Raw genomic sequence first — 16,759 nt, forward strand, 5'->3', positions numbered from 1 at the left:
ATAATTTCAGTGACTTTAATTTATCCAGACCCTCAGTCTGAACTCGGCGTGGGCAGGGTAGACAGCCAAACCTGAAAATTCAAGTTAAAATTCTCATTTGGGAGCTTATATCGTCTAGATTAATCATCCGCAAGGGTCAAGTCAGCCAAATAACTCTGGTTCAGCTTAATCTCTGCGGAGGCAGAATTAGTCCTTTACAGTCAAGGTCCTTGCCCCAGCCCCATACATTTCTGTTTTTTTCTTTTCTTTTCTTTTCTTTTAGACAGAGTCTCGCTCTATTGCCCAGGCTGGAGCACAGTGGCACAGTCTCGGCTCACTGCAACTTCCATCTCCTGGGTTCAAACGATTCTCTGGCTTTAGCCTCCCGAGTAACTGGGTTTACAGACACATGCCACCACGACTGGCTAATTTTTGTATTTTTAGTAGGGACAGAGTTTCACCATGTTGGCCAGGCTGGTCCTGAACTCCTGACCTCAAGTGATCCGCCCGCCTCGGCCTCCCAAAGTGCTGGGATTACAGGTGTGAGCCACCGTGCCCAGACTGTTTCTTTCTTAGGCTCTTACTTTCTCACATGTGAGTTACCTTGTAGGTTTCCAAGACCGAGGGGACAAGATGGAAAAGGAGAACACAGAAATCTAGCCTGGAGGAGCTGCTCTGTTCCTGTATTTATCTGTGTAGGTGTGAATGAGGGAGAAAATGACAAGAGGATTACATTATTTTGAGGCTGGTTTTTTCCCCCTGATCATTTACTTTTTGAGAAACAATTGCCCGATACTGAAAGGTACGTCCTTCCAAAATGTTTGTGTTTCAAATGGCTTCCTAATTACCTAGTTTACGAGGGGTGTGTATGGTTATCTGAAGTTACATGGGTATACACTGGTGGTGTGAGGTGTCCAGGGAGAGGAAAGGAAGAGCAGTCCTGGTGGCTCAAACCCTGAAGGATGTGCGGGGGATGGGTGAGAATGTGAACAGACATGTTGGAAGCTGAATCCGTGCAATGGCACCCATGCCTGTAGCCATCTCAGTGGGGGGTCCTTCTACGAACAAGCTTTGATTAATGATATTTTAATGCTAGTTTAGGTTTTTAGCACTCCCATGCCTAAAGGCTCTCATAGAAGCAAGACCCCCACCCCTGCAAAAAAAAAAAAAAAAAAAAAAAGCAATGATTTTTATGCGTTCCAACAGATCTCTTAAGGGGCAGACGTCCAGAGAGCCAGGTGTGCCAGGGACCTACGGGAGCAGGGCTGAATGCGCCTGCTCCACTCTCCAGTGCTGGGAGAGACCTCTAGATGGTGCAGGTGAGTTTGCAATGAGGGAAAGCCCCTCCGCAAGGACTGCGTTTCCAAACTTGCAGACAGGACAGGGAGCAGTAAAGGACGAGTTCCCGGGAAGCCCTTTAAATTGAAAGGAAAAGAAGCAGGGCTGGTGGCAGAGAGGTGTGCCAGGTCCCAGGCAGCCCTACTGGCCCCTAAGGACATAGAGTACCTGCTTCTAAGAGGGCTGCCAGGGTGGCCACCGGTGAAGCCTGTCACCCAGAACTGGATGTACCTGGCTTTCTTCATAGACCCATCTTCTGCTGGGACTGAAGTTGACCTACAACAGGAGCCGGGTAAGCTTTGGTCCTTTTCCTCTGGTTTTCTAAACTCTTCAGCTGTGGCCGAGATGGAGGTGTCATGGGCTGGGAGAGAACCTGGGTGCATTTTTGAAATGCATGTCATTTTTGGGTTGCGTTTGAACAAGCTTTACCGATTGCAGTATGTCTGTGCTACCAGTTATAAGACCTGAGATTGTTCCTTTGTTTTCAGGAAAACAGCAGAAACCCCATTTTGCTGTTGGTTGCACATTTGGTTAGGGAGCCAAATTCTGTGTGCGCTTCACAGGCTTTAAGATCTGGGCTACTGAAGCAACAGGTTCCTCCAGGGAGCGTGAAAAGTATGTTTCTCAGGTTTGCCCCTGTGCCCGGCTCACTGGGGAAGGCAGGCGCGGCTGGGACTCTAGCTGGGCTCTGTACCTGCCTCCAACTCTGCGTACCCGCTGTGCCCTAAGAGACCTTCCAAGTGGGGTATCCAGTCATGTCTGAGACCCCCCCATATCCTGGCCTCTGTGTTGGTGGTGGAGGGGTGGGGAGAGGGAGAGAAGGAGGGGAATGGGTACCTATTTGTGATGATTGAGGCTTTCATTTCCAGCCAAGAGGTTCCTCTCAACACTCTGACAGACCGTGGGGCTGTTTGGGCTCCTAGACAGGAGCCGGCTCTGATTCCCAGGCTCCAGTAGCAGCCAGGCTTTGAGATATCAGCTCAGGGAGAAGTAGGTGGCTGGGCAGGGAGGACAGCAGGCGCGGTTCCCACTGGGTTTCCCTGCCCTTGTTGTGCTGGGTCAGCAACAAGAGAGACAGTTCAAATCTATGAGCAGGGCAGATGCCGGTCAGTGGGGAGTCCCACACAGTCGGGGGCACACGCATATGAGGAGACGTACGGAGAGACAGGAGCACCACCGTCCTCTTCCCCGGTCCCCAGGCCACTGCTCTGTGGCTCTCAGGTGGCATTTTTGAGACACTTTCTAAGCAAGAGTGAAACTGTGACAAAGAGGTGAAGAGCCATAATAGACTGAAGGAGAAAAGGGATCCAGGCATCTAAAATAGAGAATGTATCTTTCCTGGCTTGCTACGCTGAGATTTCTATGTCATAGCCACTTAAAGCCTTTTAAAGATACATTTTGACAGAGGCTACCAAAAAGAGAGTGACTCCGGTCAAGGTTGGGAAATAAGCGTTTGTTCTGATGACTGTCCACGTGCACCCTTCACAGCTGGGAAAGTTTGGCGATCCTGTGGTGATCGGCGGAGTCTCTGCTTACCCCTCCCCATCCCTAAGTGGGCCAAGCTGTGCTGTGGGAGGATTAATTTGTGACAGCACAGTTGGAGGATAATCTTGGAAGGACCGGTCTTCGAGAGGAAAAAGTAAATACAATTTCCCTGAAATGCTTGATTTTCACTCCCTGGCCACTACCTGGTTTCTTGCTTTTGTGAGCTGGACTTTCGTTTTGTTGGGGATACACATTTGTGAAGTTCAGAAGTGTCAGGGGCTCATCTTTGTTTCTCAGGCATCATGATACCCTCAATGCCTAGCCCAGTGCCTGCCATTGGGCGGCAGCCCAGCATTGCTCGGGAGTGCAGACAGACCTGGTCTTACCCCATCTCACGGAGCACAAAACCGACTTGCCTCTGTTAAATAGGGAGCCTCTTCGTCAAAGTTCCTCAGGTCTCACAGGCCCACAGATGGAAGCTGGGTTACTTGACGCTCCTTTCTGGGTCCAGGTGAGTGCGTTTTGTGGTTTCCAAAGAATAGAATTTATTCTCAAGGAAACGCCCAGGAACCCAGCTTCAAAGACTCAAGCAAATCTGAAATTCAAATACAGGAGCTGTAAACAGGATGGCGTTTGGCAGACAGCCTTGCTGCTCAAGTGGCTCAACCCCTCAGCTGGGCTCAGTTTCCCCTCACCCTCCTCCTAGCCTGCCTAGTGGCTGCCTGCATGCCTCAATTATCCTGGATGACACCTGCCTGCTCGTTCCTTTGGTGCTGTTTGTGGCTCTGCCTAGGTATTCCACCCACCAACAGTATCATTAACTAACTTACATTAAGCCCACTTAGCACGTGAGATCAATTAGGAGACAAAAGCCCCAGCCAACCCTGCCTGTGAGCATGCCGCCTCCATCTCAATGCCTGATTCCGTCCTTACTGAATTCATATATTACAGGAAGGAATTTCCTAAAAACTAAAGCAAGGAAACATAAGCTGATGCCTGGTCATTTAACCTCTGCTGAACATTTCTCTAGCACTTTACAAAGCGTTTTCATGAATGTCTTCTCTATTTTCCCAATAAGGAAATTGAGGCTCAGAGAGGTTCACTGACTTGCCCAAAGTCACACAGCTCATAATGATTATGGGAACACCAAGAACTGGTCTAGATGAGCACTCAGAATGCCCAGGCCTTGTGCGGAGCCTGTCACTGGTAATTGGAGGGGCTGAGACTAGAATTCGTGTCCTCTGCCACCAACACTGCCACATTTTCCCCCACAAGGAGATGGTGCAATGACAGCCACCAGGGATTATAAAAATAAGAGTGGAGTGAGCAACACCCAACTTCCTGTATCTTAGTTTCCCAGGGTCGTGTCAGCCCCAGACACACTCATATTCTGTCCTCAGCGGCGAGGGATCAAGAGGAAACAATCTCAGTTTTGTTCTCTGTGAACCCTCCTGATAAAAGTTAGAGTGTTTGCAGTTTTTATATAGTGAAAAAACTGTCAAATATAGGCCATTGTAGGTGGTTCAGTTGAAGGTAGTCTAGTAACTAAAAAATAATTCAAAATGGCATTTGGGGCTCAGGCATCCCAACAGCCCATTGACCCCTGAGACAAATGAGCTTGACCATATTTAATTTTTCATCATTGTCCTTAGAGTGTCACAAAGCATTACCCAAGGATAACTAACCCTGTACAGTCAAAGCTATGGAAAAAGCTTTGCCCTGGTTCTTGGCAGGGGTCAGCCATTCATTAGGTCGTGTATTAAGGGATCCTGCAACCTGAAGTGTCTTCTGTGATAGCACACCCCCAGCACATCATGCATTCCATGAAAATACGTCCAATGAATGAATGAATGAACGGGCTCCTTCATCCTTCTTGTTAAGAGAAAGGTCACCAATTGTTCCAATGACACAGTTAGGGACAAGGGGGCTGCTCGAACATCAGCATCCCCTAAGTCAATAAGCAAACAAATCCTAGTTAGCAAAGGTACCCTCTCTGGGGACAGAGACACCTATTATTTCTCAAATGCTGCATGCCCAAGGGTGGCAAACACACTGGCCCCCAGGAAGGAGCAGACACATGCAGGTGAAGCTGGAGGCCCTGCCCCCTTGCCCAGATCCTCTTGCCCAGGCACACTCTGGAAATGCCCATCACGTTATACACCTACGTACACATGCAATCAACCAGGAGGCCTTTGTTTTCCATTTCTGACAAAACAGAGGACTATGGAAAACAGGTGGGCTACATAAGGAGCCCCACAGAGGAAGATACACCTGTGGTGGTAGCCCTCGCTGCACCACCCTGCGAGCTCATGCCAGCTTCACTCACTTCACGGTAATTCAGACCTACTGCTCCAAACATTAGGAGGAAGGCGCGCCTTCACTTGTGAGTCAGATGAAATCAGCAATGAGGGCAATAACAGCCACAGTCACGTTACTCTTACTAACAGCCCTGAGACCCGCAGTGCAGTGCAGAAGCCAAACTTAGCAGTGGGCTTGAGGCTGATATTGTTAACTGATACCATTCAATGGCTAGATATAGGCAACTAAAAAGTGAGCCCAAATACTGAAATATGATACAGTATTCGTCTCCTGAAAATCAAAAAAGAGTTGATTCTGCCAACAATACCTTAATCCTGAGAGAAAGCACTGCAAAACCAGACTGCAAGCAAAAAATGAGAGGGCATGCACTATTTTGATGACTCTCAGATCGTTACCAAATCTATTCTCTTAAAACTTCCATTTGCCATGTTTCCAATCCCATGTTTGCACGGAATCCTGCATGCACAGGAGGAAGCAGGCAGGATTTCAAGTTGGTTTTAGCGCACATTCATTCATTCAGCAAATGTTTTATGGGCATCTGCTACATGCCAGGCACCATGCTGGGATGTAGTGAGTGACCCAGTGGTCCCATGGGTGAGGAGAGAGAATATCCCTGCACTCACAGAACTTAGATTCTGCTGCAAGGAGAGAAGCCATAATGCATAAATCCAGCGCCATGAAAAAAAAAACCAGGAGGGCAGGCAGAAAGAAGGTGCCCGGGGTAGTGGTGGGGGCCTCTTGGGAAATGAGATAGTTGAGTAAAGACCTGGACGAAATGAGGGAGTGAACCAGGACACTGGCAAGAAAGGAGGCCCTGGGGTGGGGTGAGCTGGAGATGTCCCTGCACCACCTGGAAGATCGTGCTGCCAGAGCAGAGGGGAAGGAGGTTTGAACAGGAGGAGAGGAGAACCAGGAGCCTGAGCGAGCCATGGCAAGGGGGCTGGGCTCTCATTGAGTGTGACAGAAAGGCAAATAGAAGTCAAGTCAGGGCGGAAGTTCAGCTATGGTGGCTCACGCCCTGTGTCGTTCTGGAACAGTCAGTGCCCACACCACCCCATCCCATACCACGCCGGTCACCGTATTCTGAGTATCAGCTCCTAAGGAGCTGGGTCTCCAAGTAGCCTCTTCCTGAGAGAGCTGGCTTGGATGGGGTGCAGGGCAGGAAGGGCAGGCAGCAGGAGGACTGGCAGGAGAGGAATGATCCATTTCCACCAACACCTGCTCCCTTGGCCATTAACACATGCCAAAGGGATCCATTGTGAGAAAAATTATAAAGACCCTAACTTGAAACACATGATTACACTTCCAAAAATCTGAAAGTAGATTATCAAGACTCAATAAGTTGTGCAGAGAAAGAACACTCAGCAACAGACATCGCCGTCGCCCTCCTTGCAGCCCTGCCGGGACACTCTCACAGTCGCAGAGCCACTGGCCAGCTGCACTCGCTTCCTCCTCACTTGGAGAGAGGGACACCTTCCAGCATCGGATGTGAGATGGAATGATGGAGTAGGGACACAGTGGCTCCCTGACAGCTCAGTTGGCAAAACTGTTGGGGAATGGGTTCGGAGATCACTGATGCCCTGGGCCAGCATACCAGAGCTGTTCCTGTTGACTCCATACAGCCTTTGGAGTTGGGAAGAAGCTGGCTTCCCTGCCCTGTCCCACACAGAGCCACCAGCACCTGGAAAGTTTGATTTCCTTCCTTATAACTGGAGGATAGAGGTCAATTAGGAGGGAAGTCAGCCTGGAGGAAGATACCTGTCTCTGAGAAGTCCAGGGCAGTCAAGGCAGACAGATGGATCATGAGGGAGGAGCTGGAAGGGCAAGATTGTTGACTTGATGTCTGGTTGGGGTCTGATGAATACAGGAAAGTGCAAGTCCACAGGGAATGCTCCAGTGGGATGCAGATGTCTATTAAGTTGGTTGATTTTATTTACCCAGTTAGATGTGGTTTTATGGTTTACTGTTTGGATTGAGGCTCTGTATCCGTGCATAATAAACATTACCTCTGGCCCAGAAAAATCCTAATCCTTAACAGTACGGCAATGCACTGAGCATCCCTAAAAGATACTTTAGAGGAGTCTCAAAGTTCATTTTCTTTAAGATTTAGTCCTTAATAAAGACTCAGAATGGCTGTTCCTAAAGCCTCCTGTCCATAATGAAGAAGATAAATCAGAGTATACACTTTGGGGATGTGTTTGTTGACATGCAGCATCTCCTGCAGAAAGCCTGTATCTCCAAGAAATGTGGCCGAGGGAGGGCACTGACAGCTGAGTTCAGAGTGGGATCTGTAAGCAGCACAAACTAATCATGCATCGGTAGATTTGCAGAGTGTGGTTTTCTGTTGATGGGTTTCTTTATGGGCAATAAAATCTCTAATAAGTATCATTTACATTCAGCAGAACTCTTTGAATTTTAGCTCATTCTTAGAGAGATTTGGAGAGAGAGAGACCATCCCTGCACATGCAGCAAGCACCTGGCCTGTCTGGGTGGCCAGTCCTTGTTCTGTGGCCACTGTGATCCCTGCCAATGTCCAAGTTTCCCGCCAGCACTCACTAAGCAATTTTGCTTCTCATTTTATGGGCAGAGGTAACCAAAACAAGGAGACTTAGGTGACTCAGGACACTCGGTTTTGAGTCAACTCTTAAAACCAGGAGACAAAACTTTCTCTAGAATTACTGCCAGTTGGTTTCCAACTTGAGGTTTCCAGATGAAAATTATTATCCAAACAGACCACACACAGCACTCTGACTTGCCTTCAGTGCCCAGCGTGTGCGAGGGAAATGGCGCTGGAGAATATTATCCTGATGATTATCACAGTTGTTGCTTTTGAAGGCAAATATTTATTTTGTGAAGATTGCAAAATGAAGTACAACAGAATGTTGAGCTCCTCCTTATGTTTACAGAATAAACAGAACTGAGACACTGGCAAACGCCAATGTCCCTAGTTCTCAAAGGACTGGCTGCATGCCTCCCGCGGCATCAGTTAAAGCAGAAGCCTCTGGAGATGCAGGCCTTTGGTGGTGGGATAGCCTCCCACCAGGGAGGGTCTGAGGCTTCCACCCACCTCCATGGGTTCATCTCTGTAAACAGCTCTCCCAAAGTGGGCTGGATGGGGTTTGAGGTGGCTGCTTTCCTGTTTACGCTGGAGCATAGAGAGGACACTGCATTTGCCATAAGACAATGGGCTCTAGATCTTACTCAAGGCTTTGTGAGAAGATCTAATAGATATAGAAGACCTGGCCCCTATTCTCATGGCCTAAAGCGTTGAAAGGAGGAAATAGGAGAGATAGCCAAATTGCACTGCGCTGTGACTGAGCTGTTAAACGTCTGTCCCCGCCATGGCACTGACTGTGCCCTCTTTGAGGATGGGGAGCATCATCTTCATTCTCTGGCACCTAGCACAGTGGCTGCACACAGTAGGTATTCAATAAATGTTGAAGAAACTCACATTTATTGGGCATTTGTTACTTTCTTAGCATTTCCGTCTTAATCTGCACAGCAGTCCTGTGAAATAGAGACAGTCATCACTGCTTCACACATGTGCAGAATAAGGCTTAGAGAGGTGAGGTGGCTTGCCTGAGACCTCTCTCCTGATAAGTTCATGGACTTCGCCTTGCTGTCGTTTCCATGGGCTCATTCAGAAATGAGAGCTGGGATGATGTGGGCTGTTTCAAATTAGCTTGAAGTCTAACCTTGTATCATAACTATCTCAGGTGCAGGGACAGTATATATCGGGCAGGGGTCTAGGTATAGACATATGTGTAAAAGGCTAAACATGGCTGAGCTTCCCAGAGACACCTCAGCAGACAGCCCTGCTGGCTGGCCCCAGGTCCTGGACAGGTGTTGTTTGGGCTGCAGGATGCTGGGAACTAGAGTGGAAAATGGAAGCTTCTCTTTCTATCCCCAAGGCCAAGAGCAGACCTGGCCAGCCATTCTTCTCACAATAGCAGTCGCACCAGACCTAAGACGCGCCAGACAACTTCAACCTCAGGAGCCTTTCTTCTTCCCTGAAGTCGGGTTGGACTGGTCCTGGTGGGGTTGGACTGGCATGGGCTAGCCACCTGGGGCAGGTGCGGCTCTGGAAAGAATGCTGGCGGCAGGGTGGGGAGGAGCCCAGCCTCAGGAGGACACAGTCCCAGAGCCAGCCCCTTCCCGTGCTAGCGGTGGAACTTCCAACCCCTCCTTCAGCTGCTGGGGTGTGCCATACGTGTGTGTGTGTGAGAGAGAGAGAGAGAGAGAGCCACCAAAGCTTGGGATGGGGATTGGACCAGATCATCATTGCTGGGTAACTCTGTCACTTCAGTTCCCCGAGGGAAGGTCACACACTTGCCTCATGGGAATATTGTATGGATTTCCAAGAGCCAAGGCAGGCAGAGTGCTTAGAACGGGGCATGGGCATGCTGGAAGACTCGTCCACACTCCGTATGCACTCACGGGCTGAGTTTAACGGGTCACCTCAGCCTCTTCCTGGCAATCATTCCCCATGGTCTAGTCCATCAGAGGTCCCTGTCTTTCCTTGGAGTAATCTATCAATTTGGCCAGGTTTCAAAACGCCATCTGGACCCTGCAGTTAAGGGGCAGCTACACAGGGGTTGGTGTGGGGACAGAGCAGACTCTGCCAGCCCCCATGGAGTATGGTGCCAGGTTGGCCACCTCCCCAACAGTGACACCCTGACCCCACTCTGACCACACTTATTCAAGCTCAGGGCTGCTGCATTTGTTCCCTCTGCCTAAAACACACTGGCCCAAGATGTCTGTGTGTCTTGCCCATTCCCTTCAGGTCTATTATATATATAGGTAAAATATATGTAAAATATATATATATATTTGAACCTAGAACTTGGTGAGTAATAAGCATTAGTTTCAGATCACGACTTGCTGCTGAGGTGAGGGGCAGGACATGCCCACCAGAGCGGGAGCGGCAGTTTCCTCCTTGCTCTCCAGAGTCTCCCAAGGGGGCTTTTGCTCTCCTCACCTTCGCAGAGGTTTCGGGATGTGACTCACATGGGCCTCCCTGGGATTCTTTCACTGCAGAACTATCCGGAATCAGTGAAGCAAATAGGGAAGAGAATGCAATGAGCTGGGGTTAAAGAACAACCAGGAGGCCTTAAAATAGTACAGTATCAGGTTGAGAGCAGAGGAAGTGGTGAGTGACTTGCCTGCCCGCCCCCTCCCCGTCGCCCCACGGCATCCAGTTGAACTTGACGATGGCCGATCTGTGAAGTGTGAGTGTGCCCATGATCACTGATACAGCAGGCTTGGGAGGTGAGTGCCTCACACTGATTTTCAAGTAAAGAAGCAGAGGCCAGGAGAGTCACATGCCTGCCTCATCTCAGCCGGCGCAATAGAGCCACAGCACCCTGCTTCCCACCTCCCAGCTGTGATGCCAGGTGTTCCCCCACCCATGTGTTGCCCGTCAGAGCCAAGCTGGTTGTCAGGGCCTAGAGGGAAGCATGTCATGTCAGATGGCCAAAGTGAAGAAACTCTATTCAAGGGAACCATTTGGCTGGTGGCATGTGCCTCGGTGGCTCCTCCTCTGTTGGCTACAGCTGCCTGGACCTGCTCAAGCCCTCCTCTCCTCTGCAGTTCCTGCCGTCTGCATCCTTCATGATTAATCTGACCCTGGGTAGGGAGGCAGGAGGGGCTTCTCTTCTCCACAGCCCTGCACCTCGGCAGCCTGGCTCAGGGTCTCCAGGCCCCCAGCCGCCACCTGACATGCCCCTAGCTTACTAGCTTGCTTTCTCCAACCCCTCCTTCAGCTGCTGGGGTGTGCCATACGTGTGTGTGTGTGTGTGTGTGTGTGAGAGAGAGAGAGAGAGAGAGCCACCAAAGCTTGGGATGGGGATTGGACCAGGCTGGGGGAAGTGGTGGGGCAGGAGGCAGCCCAGCCCAGGGTCAGCCTCTGCAAACAAGAGTGTTGGAGGAGTGCGGTTCACCAAATGGAAGAGGCAAATCTGACTCCAAACTTCCCTGACCAGATGACACCTTTGATTCTGCATGTCTGGGCTCTAAGGTGCAGATTCGCCTTTTACCCAACAGCGAGAAAGATCTGTTCCTTAGGTGAGGGTCAAGTACTGGGGTGGCGGATGGAGAAACACAGTGAGAGGGAGGGGCAGCCTTGGCATCCTCAGATGGTTCCACATTTCCGAGTTTTCGGTGAATCTCATTTTCCACAACACTGAACGTTTTTGAAGCTGGCACCTCTCTGCTTACTGAGTCGATGCCTCGTTGGAAATGGAACGTCTGTACTTGACACACCACGCCCCCTCCTGCCCCTGCTGAGAACTCTCCTGGGTTAATGGTTTCCTTTTGGAAAGCTTTCAAATGGTCTTCATTGGAGTTTACATTATCTGCTTCCCTCTGCTCTGTATGTGGATTATTTGCCTGTTGGGTTTAATTTAACCAGATTTGCAGCTGTGCTAACAACTTCATTGGTGCTCTCCTGCTTTCAGAACGGATTTTCCCGTCTTTTCTTCATCTTACCGATAGACGGTCTTCATACCGAAGCCCACGCGGGGTTGGGCGTTGTCTGCTGGTGTTCTGCCTCACTACAGAACGCATTTCCTCTGACCGAACTTCACTGCCTCTCAGGTTCTAACTAGGTCGCTCTAATATTTTAATAGGAATAGTTAAAATAAATTATTTATTAAAAATCACTGTTAAACAAGAAAAAAAAGCCTTTCCTCGGTGCTCTGAACCTCAGCCTCCTTGGGAGGATCTGCGTGTTCCCTAAGCCCGTGGCTCCCTCGGAGCTCTACCCTCTAGAAATACATTGTGAAACTCTTGAGGCGTCTACCAAATATGACAAACCCACAGATTAGCAAAGACACGCAGAGTCGACCAAGTTTGATGTTTTTGTTTTTTTAATGAGCTTTTTGTACTTAATAGGAGACCTGGCCACCTAATACGACGGTGATTATTGGGAACCACAGAGATGTAATCAGATGTTCTAGACATGGATGGTGTATTTACCCCTTAAAACACTTCCACGCCCTGCCTGGATCCTTTTCTGCTCCATAGACCATTCCCAGTGAAGGCCGTAGCTCAGCAGGCCCTGTACTTGGCATTACAGAAGCGGGACCTGTGTAGCCTTGCCCTCTGGGGCCGTTTGCTGGTCTTCCTACCCTGGGCTCTTCCCTATGTCAGTGCCATTTGTTAGGAGAAGGAAGAACAACTTTGAACCGCAGCCCTGTTCTATGGATGAAGGTGGCTGGAGTTCCCCTACGAGAATAGAAGCTCCCTGAGGAGTTTCATCTACATCCACAGAGGCCATAGATCCTGCCTGTAGATAAGAGAAAAAGCAAATGGCCGTCGTTTCTTGACTGTGTCATTTAGTATGATGTCTTGTGGTTGATGAAGCCTTCAAAAATGTGTGAACCAGAAGTAGAACAAGAAAAGAGGGTGCAGCACTCAGCAGGAGCTGTCCTGAGGTCTCTGTGGGTCCTTCAGACACCAAGTCCTGTTTCCACCCTCAGCTCTGAGGCCTTCTGTTCACTGGGGAATTCCAGGGCTTTGTCAGCATTTGAAACAACAGTGACTCCTAGTGAGAGCCGGGTCCCACGAGGGAAGCCGTCCAGATGCCCCCAGTCCCTCCTCACACCCAGGAACAGTCTTCCAGTTCAGGAACACTTAGAAAGGGTGAGCTCCCGGCCAGGCACAGTAGCTCACGCCTGTAATCCCAGCAATTTGGGAGGCTGAGGTGGGCGGATCACGAGGTCAGGAGATCGAGACCATCCTGGCTAACACGGTGAAACCCCGTCTCTACTACAAATACAAAAACTAAGCCAGGCATGGTGGTGGGCTCCTGTAGTCCCAGCTGCTCGGGAGACTGAGGCAAGAAATGGCATGAACCCGGGAAGCAGAGCTTGTAGTGAGCCGACATCGTGCCACTGCACTCCAGCCTGGGCAGTAGAGCAAGACTCCATCGAAAAAAAAAAAAAGAAAAAAAGAAAGGGTGAGCTCCTCAGGAGTGCAGCTGAGAAGCCACCACATCTCTGGGTGGCATGGGCAGTGCTGTTGGGCCGTGGCAGGGTGGTCACTCCTGGCCAGGGGTGCAGGGCACGTTGGCATCCTTTAGCCTTACCCCTCTAGGAAAACCCAGGCCCAGGCTAGTGGGGGCCACCGGAATCATCAGCGCCTCCTTACTGGCGTCCTGATCACAGCACAGGTGTCTTTCTAAATGGGAGCTTGTTCTTTCCAAACTGGGAAGTCAGAGGTATTTGGATAGTTTTAGATTTCGTGCACCCTCAGACACCTTTTCATCTTAGCATTTGTCAGTCCTCACTGTGCACCCAGATCTGGGATTCCAATGCCAATCTCCAGTGAAAAGAACCAGGGCTCCTTGGGGAAGCGGCTGACTCCAGAACTGGGGCAGGGAAATTACAAGAGAAGCCTGGAGCACCTTGTAGTGCCAGAAAGTGAAGAGGTCCTAAGAAAAGAAAAAGAAGAAAAAGAAAAAAAAAAATGGGAGCATGTCTAAGGGACACACAAACCAATTAAAAGAGCTCCCAGTCACCGAAGCTGGGACAATCTGAGCAGCAAAATAAATAATGTAATATTGGATTATAACCCGGAGTTTAAAATGAATACCTACCTGTTCACACTGAAAATAAATGATGGACGGATGGACAAATACATAACAGAGAGAGGTAGGTCTCCTGTGCAGAGGAACTCCAGGTAATTCTTGCAGATGCTGTGCCCTTGAGGAGGTGGAGCAGATAACTCCCTCCCTTAAGTGAGTGCTCCACCTGGAGACTTCCTTCCAAGGAGCACCGGAAGGAGTCACTTCACAGTGGGGAATCCTGCCAGTCACTGCCTCATCCCAGTGATCAAGGCCAGCATTAGCAATTCTGAGCCATGCTGGTAGCATGAACCGTTCACGTGATGAGAATGGCACATTGCCTCTGTGGTCTTCCTCCCAAACCCATAGCCCCAGTCTGTCACTGGGGAAAAACATCTGACAGCTCTCAATTGAGGAGGATTCTACAAAACACCTGGGCAGTGCTCCTCAAAACTTCTGAGTCATCAAAAACAAGGCAAGTCAGAAATTGTCTTGTTAGCCAAGAAGAGCCTAAGGAGGTATGATGACTAAATGTAAAGTGGGATGCTGGATGGGATCCTGGAACAGAAAAAGAACATTAGGAGAAAGCTAAGGACATCTGAAGATGTATGAACTTCAGTTAACAATAATGCACCAGTACTTGTTCATCAGGGATGACCACTGTATCGCATCATGTAAGATCCTAAAAGGAAAACTGGTGTAGGATCCCAGGGAACACTCTGTATGTATTTGCAACTTTTCTTTTCTTTTTTTTTTTTTTTTTTTTTTGAGACAGTCTCGCTCTGCCACCCAGGCTAGAGGTGCAGTGGCGCGACCTCGGCTCACTGAAACCTTTGCCTCCCGGGTTCAAGCAATTCTCCTGCCTCAGCCTCCTGAGTAGCTGGGATTACAGGCGTGCTAATTTTTGTATTTTTAGTAGAGATGGGGTTTCACCATGTTGGTCAGGCTGGTCTCCAACTCCTGACCTCGTGATCCACTCCCCTCGGCCTCCCAAAGTGCTGGGATTACAGGCATGAGCCACCATGCCCATGTCTACTTTTCATGGTGTATATCATTAAGATAATGTTCATAAACAGGGTACCATAGTGTCTAACACAAAATATACCGTCAATATGTGGCATTTCTATTTTTCTTATTATTTCTATTTGCAGAATGGATGGACAGGATGGTCTTACTCTCCTGGAAGTGGAATGTTGAGCCTTTTGTGAACAAAGATGATGCTTACAGCTCCACAGTTAGTTTAAAATGGGTAAGAGCCTTGTGCTGAAAACGCTGTGAGCCTCATCTTCAAGATGAGTTATTATTTACAAGAAAAGTTGTTATTTACATAAAACCAAGAGCCAGTGGGGCGTCCAAAAGTTGAAGGGCCTTTGAGAACTCTGATGATGTTTTCTTTATTGTGAGATAGAAGCCAAGCTTGTGACTCCAACCAAAAAATTTCCAGGTTTTATAGTCGCTGTGGAGGTGGGAACAGGCAGTGGTCACCATGTGTGGCATGGTTCTCGGACACAGGACCCTGGAAAGTGCATTTCTCCTTCTGTTCTTCCGGGGGCAGCCAGCACCCTGGCAGGTGAGGGAAGAAGTCATTGAGGGTTCCAGGAGCCACACTCACAGGCTGGAAGTGTCCATGGCAGTCACGAAGGATTCTGCCAGGGTTCAGGCCCATGGCATCCTCAGGTGCCGGAAAGCACTGGGAAGCAGGAGAAATGAAGGCGGGAAGTAGCCAGCACTGCACTGAGCCCAGAGCTCCCAGATCTCAGGGACTGATGGCGGACACTCTCTCAGCACCGCCCTCCTGCCCTAGCCAGCCCGCTGAGTCAGCTTCTAATGGTCTGTCTCACAAAATGCAGGGAAGTGGCATTATACACACCTGCTGAGGCCAGGTGCAGTGGCTCACGCCTGTAATCCCAGCACTTCTGGAAGCTGAGGCAGGTGTTCTGCCTGTTCTGCCTGTCAGGAGTTCGAGACCAGCTGGCCAACATGGTGAAACCCTGTCTCTACTAAAAACACAAAAAATTAGTGGGGTGTGGTGGCGGGCGCCAATAATCCCAGCTACTTGGGAGGCTGAGGCATGAGAATTGCTTGAACCTGGGAGGCAGAGGTTACAGTGAGCTGAAATCTTGCCACTGCACTCCAGCCTGGGTGACAAGAGCAAAACTCCATCTCCAAAAAAAATAAAAAGAAAAAGAAATTAAAATAAATTTAAAAATAAACACCTGCTGAGACCTCTTCCTAGGAAATTCTTTGGACTTGGAGCACAGGTTGCCTTGTTCTGGGCAAATCCAGCTCAGAGAGTTCTGGAAGAAAGTTCAAGAAGGCAAAGAGGAGAATCCAGCAAGCCAAGGTTGGGGAGGTTGGAGGAAGAGTGAACGCCCCTGCTAGAGGCCCCCCGGTTCTCACCCCTTTCTGAGTCTCAGCATCTGCGTGGGCTGTGAGCCATTGCTTTGTGACTGACAGATCAGATGGGGGCTGTTTGTTTATTTTTCAAATGATCCCATCAAGTTCTCCAATCACAGCCATAGCTACAAGGCAAGCAGAGTGGGGAAGACACCCGTCACCCTTGTGCAGACGCTGGTTTTACCAACACTTGGTGTGCAGGGCAAGTCACCAGCTTCTGAATCCAGGTCACCTACAGTCTCTTTTTTCCTAGGCTGCCTCAGCCCGTTGCAGCCTGACTTGGCCCTGCCTCGGCACTCCCACAGTAGGCAGGATTGGAAAGGGCAGTGGCTGGCACGTTGGCACAAAAGCCAGCCAGGAGGGTTGGGCAGGTGCTCCAGGGCCTGGGAGGAAAGAGTGGAGACCACACCATGCAGTGCCCCGCCCCTGTTTCGATTTGGTCATCATTGTCTGTATTCAATCCTAAGCTTGTTGAGAACTGGGCCGGCTTGGCTATTGAAGTTCTGTGGAACAGAAGCTGGTCTCTTACAGGGGTGTGGCTGAAACAGCAAAGGACTGGAAGGCGTATTAGTCATCTGTGCTGTGTAATAAATGACCCCAACATGTAGCTGCTTAAAACAACAAACGTGACCGTTTCACAGCTTCTGAGGGTCAGGAATCAGGGAGCGGCTCCGCTGG

The 16,759-nt window shown here is 49.6% G+C and overlaps 1 protein-coding gene across 2 annotated transcripts in view; it reads left to right on the plus strand.

The window, feature by feature from the left end:
• The first annotated feature begins 1,308 nt into the window (after positions 1-1,308).
• Positions 1,309-16,759, plus strand: part of EDAR (ectodysplasin A receptor) — a 101,716-nt gene continuing 86,265 nt past the window's right edge. For both annotated transcript variants that reach the window (XM_023190393.2, XM_023190395.2), the window contains exon 1: positions 1,309-1,609. The gene's annotated coding sequence lies outside the window, so the exon portion shown is untranslated. The remainder of the gene's footprint in view (positions 1,610-16,759) is intronic.

Source organism: Piliocolobus tephrosceles, chromosome 15 (genome assembly GCF_002776525.5).
Source record: "Piliocolobus tephrosceles isolate RC106 chromosome 15, ASM277652v3, whole genome shotgun sequence".
Taxonomy (NCBI): Eukaryota; Metazoa; Chordata; class Mammalia; order Primates; family Cercopithecidae; genus Piliocolobus; species Piliocolobus tephrosceles.